Source organism: Heptranchias perlo, chromosome 9, assembly GCF_035084215.1.
Source record: "Heptranchias perlo isolate sHepPer1 chromosome 9, sHepPer1.hap1, whole genome shotgun sequence".
Lineage (NCBI taxonomy): Eukaryota > Metazoa > Chordata > Chondrichthyes > Hexanchiformes > Hexanchidae > Heptranchias > Heptranchias perlo.
In genome coordinates, this window is record NC_090333.1 from 2,166,770 (window position 1) to 2,179,433 (window position 12,664).

Genomic DNA, 12,664 nt, shown 5'->3' on the forward strand with positions numbered 1-12,664 from the left:
TCTAAGACGCAACCTTTTAAACTCGTTGAGACCCGGGTTCGAATCCCGGTCGGGGGGATGACTTTCTGGTGCAGATTAATTGGCACCACTCAAAGAAAGTCTCCCCTCCTGAGCGCTAATGCTCCACCCTCACCACCGCCACCTTTTCCTCTCCTTGACAAACAGACAGACAGTCCAGTTCGGGAGCGCAGCTTGCATTTGAAAGCAGACCCTGCTTGTTCAAAGTCAACGGCACCAAGTTATTTTGCACTTTGAATTATATCGCTACGTGCGAGCGGCATTCAGCCGAGGAGAAGAAAGAAATACCACTGAGCTGAGAAAGTAAGTGTAATATATCAGCTTTATTCTCAGTAATAATACATACACACACACACACACAGAGACGCTGGGAAAGAGCTGTTTTTCCTTTTGAATATCTCCCCAGAGGGAGGTGCACCGTTCCCAGAGACACTGCAATACTGGGTCGATGCGTGGAGTGGACGGAGCAAGCCCCTGTTCCATCTCCCTGTTCCAAAAATCAATTTAATATATGGTCCCCAGATAGGGGACGTATCAGATATTAAACTGATAAGAACAGATACTACACTTGATCTTAGCCAAAAGGCCGAGAAGCGATGACGCGCTCGATGCGAATTGATCTCGGCTCCTGTTTGCACTCCCTCTTTGGTCTCTGGCTGCCTGTGTTTAATGCAGTCTAGAAGCACTGCCGTTCTCTCCCACTCTGGCCACATTTTTGCCACCGTTTCTAATTGCAACAGTGGATGAGTTTAAAGATTTTGCCATTTTTTTCCCTTTCTTGCCAGGATTGCTTGACAGATTGGTAAATTTGCCAGTAGGCCACCAATCAGATGGGAGAGGGTTGGGTCTCACCGGACCTCCGTCAGTCAGTCTCAGTCACTAACGAACTGCCGTGGAAGGAGACCTCTTTAAGGAAAACTAGTGACGTGATGTGACGTGTCTCACAGTGAGTGAGTGAGATTGCAACGGCCAATTGAGAAAGAGGTGAGGTGCTGACAATCGGCAGCTCGTGTTGAAACATTCATTCCACGGCAGGCAAGACCAATGAAAAAAAATACTGCAGAGGCTGGCTCGGCTGGCTGGCTGGCTGGCTGGCTGGAAATGGGAAATAAAAACACAAGACGTGTTAAAGGCTGGCTAAACTGTCGAAAGAAACAAGGAGTTAATGTTTCAGAAGTGCCTATTGAAAGGTGTCTCTCAAGCTGCTCCCTGACTGGGCCCTGTCCATTGTCATGTTAATCGCTGGTTAAACTGTCGGAAGAAACAAGGCGTTAATGTTTCAGAAGTGCATATTGAAAAATGTCTTTCAAACTGCTCCCTGACTGGGCCCCGTTCATTGTCATGTTAATCCCAGGGCGGGGCGGGACTGCTTTGACCAGGAGACCTGTTTTCCGGGACGCAGGTGTGACATTCCAGGGAGGCACCTACTTTGTGCTGATTCGAAACTACGACTACAACGGCAACTTGCAGTTCTATATTACAACAACAACGCGCTGCATTGAAACTAAAAGTTAGATTTTCAATCCCATAGTCCACCAATCGGATGGGAGACGGTGTGTGTCTGTGTGTGTGTGTGTGTGAGAGTCAGTGTCAGTCAGTCTCTCTCTCTCTCTCTCTCTCTCTCTCTCACTCTAACTCTAACTCTAACTCAGAGCTGCTGTGGAAGGAAACCTTTTTAAAAAGAACTTGCATATTGAAAAAAAGATGTGTCTCAAGCTGCCGGGCCCTGTCCATTGTCACGTTAATGGCAGGGCGGGCAGGACTGCTTTGACCAGGAGACCTGTTTTCTGGGACGCAGGTGTGAGATTCCAGGGGACCTGCTTTGTGCTGATTTCCCTGCGTGCGTGCGTGCGTCCGTCCCTCCCTGCCTCCCTCCCCCCAGGCCTTCCTTCTGAACACCTTTGTCGTTTAATCGAGGGTCAAAAGCCTGCCTGTGAAAGGGAAGGATCAGCCGGTCGGCCCCCTGCTGGTCGCTGCTGCCAGCGCAGCGCAGCGCAGCGCAGCAGGCGTGCGTGTCCTCAGCCTCTTGTACAAGTTCCCAGGGAGTTGAGGCAGTTCCCTCCGGTGGTCTAGTGGTCTAAGACGCAACCTTTTAAACTCGTTGAGACCCGGGTTCGAATCCCGGTCGGGGGGATGACTTTCTGGTGCAGATTAATTGGCACCACTCAAAGAAAGTCTCCCCTCCTGAGCGCTAATGCTCCACCCTCACCACCGCCACCTTTTCCTCTCCTTGACAAACAGACAGACAGTCCAGTTCGGGAGCGCAGCTTGCATTTGAAAGCAGACCCTGCTTGTTCAAAGTCAACGGCACCAAGTTATTTTGCACTTTGAATTATATCGCTACGTGCGAGCGGCATTCAGCCGAGGAGAAGAAAGAAATACCACTGAGCTGAGAAAGTAAGTGTAATATATCAGCTTTATTCTCAGTAATAATACATACGCACACACACACACACACACACACACACACACAGAGACGCTGGGAAAGAGCTGTTTTTCCTTTTGAATATCTCCCCACAGGGAGGTGCACCGTTCCCAGAGACACTGCAATACTGGGTCGATGCGTGGAGTGGACGGAGCAAGCCCCTGTTCCATCTCCCTGTTCCAAAAATCAATTTAATATATGGTCCCCAGATAGGGGACGTATCAGATATTAAACTGATAAGAACAGATACTACACTTGATCTTAGCCAAAAGGCCGAGAAGCGATGACGCGCTCGATGCGAATTGATCTCGGCTCCTGTTTGCACTCCCTCTTTGGTCTCTGGCTGCCTGTGTTTAATGCAGTCTAGAAGCACTGCCGTTCTCTCCCACTCTGGCCACATTTTTGCCACCGTTTCTAATTGCAACAGTGGATGAGTTTAAAGATTTTTTTCCCTTTCTTGCCAGGATTGCTTGACAGATTGGTAAATTTGCCAGTAGGCCACCAATCAGATGGGAGAGGGTTGGGTCTCACCGGACCTCCGTCAGTCAGTCTCAGTCACTAACGAACTGCCGTGGAAGGAGACCTCTTTAAGGAAAACTAGTGACGTGATGTGACGTGTCTCACAGTGAGTGAGTGAGATTGCAACGGCCAATTGAGAAAGAGGTGAGGTGCTGACAATCGGCAGCTCGTGTTGAAACATTCATTCCACGGCAGGCAAGACCAATGAAAAAAAATACTGCAGAGGCTGGCTCGGCTGGCTGGCTGGCTGGCTGGCTGGAAATGGGAAATAAAAACACAAGACGTGTTAAAGGCTGGCTAAACTGTCGAAAGAAACAAGGCGTTAATGTTTCAGAAGTGCCTATTGAAAGGTGTCTCTCAAGCTGCTCCCTGACTGGGCCCTGTCCATTGTCATGTTAATCGCTGGTTAAACTGTCGGAAGAAACAAGGCGTTAATGTTTCAGAAGTGCATATTGAAAAATGTCTTTCAAACTGCTCCCTGACTGGGCCCCGTTCATTGTCATGTTAATCCCAGGGCGGGGCGGGACTGCTTTGACCAGGAGACCTGTTTTCCGGGACGCAGGTGTGACATTCCAGGGAGGCACCTACTTTGTGCTGATTCGAAACTACGACTACAACGGCAACTTGCAGTTCTATATTACAACAACAACGCGCTGCATTGAAACTAAAAGTTAGATTTTCAATCCCATAGTCCACCAATCGGATGGGAGACGGTGTGTGTCTGTGTGTGTGTGTGTGAGAGTCAGTGTCAGTCAGTCTCTCTCTCTCTCTCTCTCTCTCTCTCTCACTCTAACTCTAACTCTAACTCAGAGCTGCTGTGGAAGGAAACCTTTTTAAAAAGAACTTGCATATTGAAAAAAAGATGTGTCTCAAGCTGCCGGGCCCTGTCCATTGTCACGTTAATGGCAGGGCGGGCAGGACTGCTTTGACCAGGAGACCTGTTTTCTGGGACGCAGGTGTGAGATTCCAGGGGACCTGCTTTGTGCTGATTTCCCTGCGTGCGTGCGTGCGTCCGTCCCTCCCTGCCTCCCTCCCCCCAGGCCTTCCTTCTGAACACCTTTGTCGTTTAATCGAGGGTCAAAAGCCTGCCTGTGAAAGGGAAGGATCAGCCGGTCGGCCCCCTGCTGGTCGCTGCTGCCAGCGCAGCGCAGCGCAGCGCAGCAGGCGTGCGTGTCCTCAGCCTCTTGTACAAGTTCCCAGGGAGTTGAGGCAGTTCCCTCCGGTGGTCTAGTGGTCTAAGACGCAACCTTTTAAACTCGTTGAGACCCGGGTTCGAATCCCGGTCGGGGGGATGACTTTCTGGTGCAGATTAATTGGCACCACTCAAAGAAAGTCTCCCCTCCTGAGCGCTAATGCTCCACCCTCACCACCGCCACCTTTTCCTCTCCTTGACAAACAGACAGACAGTCCAGTTCGGGAGCGCAGCTTGCATTTGAAAGCAGACCCTGCTTGTTCAAAGTCAACGGCACCAAGTTATTTTGCACTTTGAATTATATCGCTACGTGCGAGCGGCATTCAGCCGAGGAGAAGAAAGAAATACCACTGAGCTGAGAAAGTAAGTGTAATATATCAGCTTTATTCTCAGTAATAATACATACGCACACACACACACACACACACACACACACACAGAGACGCTGGGAAAGAGCTGTTTTTCCTTTTGAATATCTCCCCACAGGGAGGTGCACCGTTCCCAGAGACACTGCAATACTGGGTCGATGCGTGGAGTGGACGGAGCAAGCCCCTGTTCCATCTCCCTGTTCCAAAAATCAATTTAATATATGGTCCCCAGATAGGGGACGTATCAGATATTAAACTGATAAGAACAGATACTACACTTGATCTTAGCCAAAAGGCCGAGAAGCGATGACGCGCTCGATGCGAATTGATCTCGGCTCCTGTTTGCACTCCCTCTTTGGTCTCTGGCTGCCTGTGTTTAATGCAGTCTAGAAGCACTGCCGTTCTCTCCCACTCTGGCCACATTTTTGCCACCGTTTCTAATTGCAACAGTGGATGAGTTTAAAGATTTTTTTCCCTTTCTTGCCAGGATTGCTTGACAGATTGGTAAATTTGCCAGTAGGCCACCAATCAGATGGGAGAGGGTTGGGTCTCACCGGACCTCCGTCAGTCAGTCTCAGTCACTAACGAACTGCCGTGGAAGGAGACCTCTTTAAGGAAAACTAGTGACGTGATGTGACGTGTCTCACAGTGAGTGAGTGAGATTGCAACGGCCAATTGAGAAAGAGGTGAGGTGCTGACAATCGGCAGCTCGTGTTGAAACATTCATTCCACGGCAGGCAAGACCAATGAAAAAAAATACTGCAGAGGCTGGCTCGGCTGGCTGGCTGGCTGGCTGGCTGGAAATGGGAAATAAAAACACAAGACGTGTTAAAGGCTGGCTAAACTGTCGAAAGAAACAAGGCGTTAATGTTTCAGAAGTGCCTATTGAAAGGTGTCTCTCAAGCTGCTCCCTGACTGGGCCCTGTCCATTGTCATGTTAATCGCTGGTTAAACTGTCGGAAGAAACAAGGCGTTAATGTTTCAGAAGTGCATATTGAAAAATGTCTTTCAAACTGCTCCCTGACTGGGCCCCGTTCATTGTCATGTTAATCCCAGGGCGGGGCGGGACTGCTTTGACCAGGAGACCTGTTTTCCGGGACGCAGGTGTGACATTCCAGGGAGGCACCTACTTTGTGCTGATTCGAAACTACGACTACAACGGCAACTTGCAGTTCTATATTACAACAACAACGCGCTGCATTGAAACTAAAAGTTAGATTTTCAATCCCATAGTCCACCAATCGGATGGGAGACGGTGTGTGTCTGTGTGTGTGTGTGTGTGAGAGTCAGTGTCAGTCAGTCTCTCTCTCTCTCTCTCTCTCTCTCTCTCACTCTAACTCTAACTCTAACTCAGAGCTGCTGTGGAAGGAAACCTTTTTAAAAAGAACTTGCATATTGAAAAAAAGATGTGTCTCAAGCTGCCGGGCCCTGTCCATTGTCACGTTAATGGCAGGGCGGGCAGGACTGCTTTGACCAGGAGACCTGTTTTCTGGGACGCAGGTGTGAGATTCCAGGGGACCTGCTTTGTGCTGATTTCCCTGCGTGCGTGCGTGCGTCCGTCCCTCCCTGCCTCCCTCCCCCCAGGCCTTCCTTCTGAACACCTTTGTCGTTTAATCGAGGGTCAAAAGCCTGCCTGTGAAAGGGAAGGATCAGCCGGTCGGCCCCCTGCTGGTCGCTGCTGCCAGCGCAGCGCAGCGCAGCGCAGCAGGCGTGCGTGTCCTCAGCCTCTTGTACAAGTTCCCAGGGAGTTGAGGCAGTTCCCTCCGGTGGTCTAGTGGTCTAAGACGCAACCTTTTAAACTCGTTGAGACCCGGGTTCGAATCCCGGTCGGGGGGATGACTTTCTGGTGCAGATTAATTGGCACCACTCAAAGAAAGTCTCCCCTCCTGAGCGCTAATGCTCCACCCTCACCACCGCCACCTTTTCCTCTCCTTGACAAACAGACAGACAGTCCAGTTCGGGAGCGCAGCTTGCATTTGAAAGCAGACCCTGCTTGTTCAAAGTCAACGGCACCAAGTTATTTTGCACTTTGAATTATATCGCTACGTGCGAGCGGCATTCAGCCGAGGAGAAGAAAGAAATACCACTGAGCTGAGAAAGTAAGTGTAATATATCAGCTTTATTCTCAGTAATAATACATACGCACACACACACACACACAGAGACGCTGGGAAAGAGCTGTTTTTCCTTTTGAATATCTCCCCACAGGGAGGTGCACCGTTCCCAGAGACACTGCAATACTGGGTCGATGCGTGGAGTGGACGGAGCAAGCCCCTGTTCCATCTCCCTGTTCCAAAAATCAATTTAATATATGGTCCCCAGATAGGGGACGTATCAGATATTAAACTGATAAGAACAGATTTTTTTTTTTTTTTTTTTTTTTTTTTTTTTTTCTGACACTCTGGGGTGCCTTATTGCCTTACAGATTCATTCCAGATTCCTTGCAGTGACATTACATCAAGCCAAAGCTCTACAAGCCAAAGCTCTACACTCTGCCCGAGGGGATTTCTCCCTGACTGCATCCCCCCGGCATACAATGGCAGGAAGGCTCCAAATGGTTGCCTTCCCCCACTTGACCACTTGATCTTAGCCAAAAGGCCGAGAAGCGATGACGCGCTCGATGCGAATTGATCTCGGCTCCTGTTTGCACTCCCTCTTTGGTCTCTGGCTGCCTGTGTTTAATGCAGTCTAGAAGCACTGCCGTTCTCTCCCACTCTGGCCACATTTTTGCCACCGTTTCTAATTGCAACAGTGGATGAGTTTAAAGATTTTTTTCCCTTTCTTGCCAGGATTGCTTGACAGATTGGTAAATTTGCCAGTAGGCCACCAATCAGATGGGAGAGGGTTGGGTCTCACCGGACCTCCGTCAGTCAGTCTCAGTCACTAACGAACTGCCGTGGAAGGAGACCTCTTTAAGGAAAACTAGTGACGTGATGTGACGTGTCTCACAGTGAGTGAGTGAGATTGCAACGGCCAATTGAGAAAGAGGTGAGGTGCTGACAATCGGCAGCTCGTGTTGAAACATTCATTCCACGGCAGGCAAGACCAATGAAAAAAAATACTGCAGAGGCTGGCTCGGCTGGCTGGCTGGCTGGCTGGCTGGAAATGGGAAATAAAAACACAAGACGTGTTAAAGGCTGGCTAAACTGTCGAAAGAAACAAGGCGTTAATGTTTCAGAAGTGCCTATTGAAAGGTGTCTCTCAAGCTGCTCCCTGACTGGGCCCTGTCCATTGTCATGTTAATCGCTGGTTAAACTGTCGGAAGAAACAAGGCGTTAATGTTTCAGAAGTGCATATTGAAAAATGTCTTTCAAACTGCTCCCTGACTGGGCCCCGTTCATTGTCATGTTAATCCCAGGGCGGGGCGGGACTGCTTTGACCAGGAGACCTGTTTTCCGGGACGCAGGTGTGACATTCCAGGGAGGCACCTACTTTGTGCTGATTCGAAACTACGACTACAACGGCAACTTGCAGTTCTATATTACAACAACAACGCGCTGCATTGAAACTAAAAGTTAGATTTTCAATCCCATAGTCCACCAATCGGATGGGAGACGGTGTGTGTCTGTGTGTGTGTGTGTGTGAGAGTCAGTGTCAGTCAGTCTCTCTCTCTCTCTCTCTCTCTCTCTCTCACTCTAACTCTAACTCTAACTCAGAGCTGCTGTGGAAGGAAACCTTTTTAAAAAGAACTTGCATATTGAAAAAAAGATGTGTCTCAAGCTGCCGGGCCCTGTCCATTGTCACGTTAATGGCAGGGCGGGCAGGACTGCTTTGACCAGGAGACCTGTTTTCTGGGACGCAGGTGTGAGATTCCAGGGGACCTGCTTTGTGCTGATTTCCCTGCGTGCGTGCGTGCGTCCGTCCCTCCCTGCCTCCCTCCCCCCAGGCCTTCCTTCTGAACACCTTTGTCGTTTAATCGAGGGTCAAAAGCCTGCCTGTGAAAGGGAAGGATCAGCCGGTCGGCCCCCTGCTGGTCGCTGCTGCCAGCGCAGCGCAGCGCAGCGCAGCAGGCGTGCGTGTCCTCAGCCTCTTGTACAAGTTCCCAGGGAGTTGAGGCAGTTCCCTCCGGTGGTCTAGTGGTCTAAGACGCAACCTTTTAAACTCGTTGAGACCCGGGTTCGAATCCCGGTCGGGGGGATGACTTTCTGGTGCAGATTAATTGGCACCACTCAAAGAAAGTCTCCCCTCCTGAGCGCTAATGCTCCACCCTCACCACCGCCACCTTTTCCTCTCCTTGACAAACAGACAGACAGTCCAGTTCGGGAGCGCAGCTTGCATTTGAAAGCAGACCCTGCTTGTTCAAAGTCAACGGCACCAAGTTATTTTGCACTTTGAATTATATCGCTACGTGCGAGCGGCATTCAGCCGAGGAGAAGAAAGAAATACCACTGAGCTGAGAAAGTAAGTGTAATATATCAGCTTTATTCTCAGTAATAATACATACGCACACACACACACACACACACACACACACACAGAGACGCTGGGAAAGAGCTGTTTTTCCTTTTGAATATCTCCCCACAGGGAGGTGCACCGTTCCCAGAGACACTGCAATACTGGGTCGATGCGTGGAGTGGACGGAGCAAGCCCCTGTTCCATCTCCCTGTTCCAAAAATCAATTTAATATATGGTCCCCAGATAGGGGACGTATCAGATATTAAACTGATAAGAACAGATACTACACTTGATCTTAGCCAAAAGGCCGAGAAGCGATGACGCGCTCGATGCGAATTGATCTCGGCTCCTGTTTGCACTCCCTCTTTGGTCTCTGGCTGCCTGTGTTTAATGCAGTCTAGAAGCACTGCCGTTCTCTCCCACTCTGGCCACATTTTTGCCACCGTTTCTAATTGCAACAGTGGATGAGTTTAAAGATTTTTTTCCCTTTCTTGCCAGGATTGCTTGACAGATTGGTAAATTTGCCAGTAGGCCACCAATCAGATGGGAGAGGGTTGGGTCTCACCGGACCTCCGTCAGTCAGTCTCAGTCACTAACGAACTGCCGTGGAAGGAGACCTCTTTAAGGAAAACTAGTGACGTGATGTGACGTGTCTCACAGTGAGTGAGTGAGATTGCAACGGCCAATTGAGAAAGAGGTGAGGTGCTGACAATCGGCAGCTCGTGTTGAAACATTCATTCCACGGCAGGCAAGACCAATGAAAAAAAATACTGCAGAGGCTGGCTCGGCTGGCTGGCTGGCTGGCTGGCTGGAAATGGGAAATAAAAACACAAGACGTGTTAAAGGCTGGCTAAACTGTCGAAAGAAACAAGGCGTTAATGTTTCAGAAGTGCCTATTGAAAGGTGTCTCTCAAGCTGCTCCCTGACTGGGCCCTGTCCATTGTCATGTTAATCGCTGGTTAAACTGTCGGAAGAAACAAGGCGTTAATGTTTCAGAAGTGCATATTGAAAAATGTCTTTCAAACTGCTCCCTGACTGGGCCCCGTTCATTGTCATGTTAATCCCAGGGCGGGGCGGGACTGCTTTGACCAGGAGACCTGTTTTCCGGGACGCAGGTGTGACATTCCAGGGAGGCACCTACTTTGTGCTGATTCGAAACTACGACTACAACGGCAACTTGCAGTTCTATATTACAACAACAACGCGCTGCATTGAAACTAAAAGTTAGATTTTCAATCCCATAGTCCACCAATCGGATGGGAGACGGTGTGTGTCTGTGTGTGTGTGTGTGTGAGAGTCAGTGTCAGTCAGTCTCTCTCTCTCTCTCTCTCTCTCTCTCTCACTCTAACTCTAACTCTAACTCAGAGCTGCTGTGGAAGGAAACCTTTTTAAAAAGAACTTGCATATTGAAAAAAAGATGTGTCTCAAGCTGCCGGGCCCTGTCCATTGTCACGTTAATGGCAGGGCGGGCAGGACTGCTTTGACCAGGAGACCTGTTTTCTGGGACGCAGGTGTGAGATTCCAGGGGACCTGCTTTGTGCTGATTTCCCTGCGTGCGTGCGTGCGTCCGTCCCTCCCTGCCTCCCTCCCCCCAGGCCTTCCTTCTGAACACCTTTGTCGTTTAATCGAGGGTCAAAAGCCTGCCTGTGAAAGGGAAGGATCAGCCGGTCGGCCCCCTGCTGGTCGCTGCTGCCAGCGCAGCGCAGCGCAGCGCAGCAGGCGTGCGTGTCCTCAGCCTCTTGTACAAGTTCCCAGGGAGTTGAGGCAGTTCCCTCCGGTGGTCTAGTGGTCTAAGACGCAACCTTTTAAACTCGTTGAGACCCGGGTTCGAATCCCGGTCGGGGGGATGACTTTCTGGTGCAGATTAATTGGCACCACTCAAAGAAAGTCTCCCCTCCTGAGCGCTAATGCTCCACCCTCACCACCGCCACCTTTTCCTCTCCTTGACAAACAGACAGACAGTCCAGTTCGGGAGCGCAGCTTGCATTTGAAAGCAGACCCTGCTTGTTCAAAGTCAACGGCACCAAGTTATTTTGCACTTTGAATTATATCGCTACGTGCGAGCGGCATTCAGCCGAGGAGAAGAAAGAAATACCACTGAGCTGAGAAAGTAAGTGTAATATATCAGCTTTATTCTCAGTAATAATACATACGCACACACACACACACACAGAGACGCTGGGAAAGAGCTGTTTTTCCTTTTGAATATCTCCCCACAGGGAGGTGCACCGTTCCCAGAGACACTGCAATACTGGGTCGATGCGTGGAGTGGACGGAGCAAGCCCCTGTTCCATCTCCCTGTTCCAAAAATCAATTTAATATATGGTCCCCAGATAGGGGACGTATCAGATATTAAACTGATAAGAACAGATTTTTTTTTTTTTTTTTTTTTTTTTTTTTTTTTCTGACACTCTGGGGTGCCTTATTGCCTTACAGATTCATTCCAGATTCCTTGCAGTGACATTACATCAAGCCAAAGCTCTACAAGCCAAAGCTCTACACTCTGCCCGAGGGGATTTCTCCCTGACTGCATCCCCCCGGCATACAATGGCAGGAAGGCTCCAAATGGTTGCCTTCCCCCACTTGACCACTTGATCTTAGCCAAAAGGCCGAGAAGCGATGACGCGCTCGATGCGAATTGATCTCGGCTCCTGTTTGCACTCCCTCTTTGGTCTCTGGCTGCCTGTGTTTAATGCAGTCTAGAAGCACTGCCGTTCTCTCCCACTCTGGCCACATTTTTGCCACCGTTTCTAATTGCAACAGTGGATGAGTTTAAAGATTTTTTTCCCTTTCTTGCCAGGATTGCTTGACAGATTGGTAAATTTGCCAGTAGGCCACCAATCAGATGGGAGAGGGTTGGGTCTCACCGGACCTCCGTCAGTCAGTCTCAGTCACTAACGAACTGCCGTGGAAGGAGACCTCTTTAAGGAAAACTAGTGACGTGATGTGACGTGTCTCACAGTGAGTGAGTGAGATTGCAACGGCCAATTGAGAAAGAGGTGAGGTGCTGACAATCGGCAGCTCGTGTTGAAACATTCATTCCACGGCAGGCAAGACCAATGAAAAAAAATACTGCAGAGGCTGGCTCGGCTGGCTGGCTGGCTGGCTGGCTGGAAATGGGAAATAAAAACACAAGACGTGTTAAAGGCTGGCTAAACTGTCGAAAGAAACAAGGCGTTAATGTTTCAGAAGTGCCTATTGAAAGGTGTCTCTCAAGCTGCTCCCTGACTGGGCCCTGTCCATTGTCATGTTAATCGCTGGTTAAACTGTCGGAAGAAACAAGGCGTTAATGTTTCAGAAGTGCATATTGAAAAATGTCTTTCAAACTGCTCCCTGACTGGGCCCCGTTCATTGTCATGTTAATCCCAGGGCGGGGCGGGACTGCTTTGACCAGGAGACCTGTTTTCCGGGACGCAGGTGTGACATTCCAGGGAGGCACCTACTTTGTGCTGATTCGAAACTACGACTACAACGGCAACTTGCAGTTCTATATTACAACAACAACGCGCTGCATTGAAACTAAAAGTTAGATTTTCAATCCCATAGTCCACCAATCGGATGGGAGACGGTGTGTGTCTGTGTGTGTGTGTGTGTGAGAGTCAGTGTCAGTCAGTCTCTCTCTCTCTCTCTCTCTCTCTCTCTCACTCTAACTCTAACTCTAACTCAGAGCTGCTGTGGAAGGAAACCTTTTTAAAAAGAACTTGCATATTGAAAAAAAGATGTGTCTCAAGCTGCCGGGCCCTGTCC

At 49.5% G+C, this 12,664-nt stretch overlaps 4 non-coding genes and 2 pseudogenes across 4 annotated transcripts; all 6 read right to left on the reverse strand.

Annotated features, from left to right (window-relative positions):
- Window positions 1–425: 425 nt before the first annotated feature.
- Window positions 426–616, reverse strand: LOC137325777 (U2 spliceosomal RNA). The gene has a single exon (XR_010964017.1). It is a non-coding gene; the product is annotated as a U2 spliceosomal RNA (small nuclear RNA).
- Window positions 617–2,537: 1,921 nt separating this feature from the next.
- Window positions 2,538–2,728, reverse strand: LOC137325778 (U2 spliceosomal RNA). Its single transcript, XR_010964018.1, has one exon. It is a non-coding gene; the product is annotated as a U2 spliceosomal RNA (small nuclear RNA).
- A 1,911-nt stretch (window positions 2,729–4,639) lies between these two features.
- Window positions 4,640–4,830, reverse strand: LOC137325779 (U2 spliceosomal RNA). The gene has a single exon (XR_010964019.1). It is a non-coding gene; the product is annotated as a U2 spliceosomal RNA (small nuclear RNA).
- A 1,899-nt stretch (window positions 4,831–6,729) lies between these two features.
- LOC137325929 (U2 spliceosomal RNA) lies at window positions 6,730–6,949 on the reverse strand (annotated as a pseudogene).
- A 2,096-nt stretch (window positions 6,950–9,045) lies between these two features.
- On the reverse strand, window positions 9,046–9,236 carry LOC137325781 (U2 spliceosomal RNA). The gene has a single exon (XR_010964021.1). It is a non-coding gene; the product is annotated as a U2 spliceosomal RNA (small nuclear RNA).
- Window positions 9,237–11,135: 1,899 nt separating this feature from the next.
- Window positions 11,136–11,355, reverse strand: LOC137325930 (U2 spliceosomal RNA; annotated as a pseudogene).
- Between the last annotated feature and the right edge of the window lie 1,309 nt (window positions 11,356–12,664).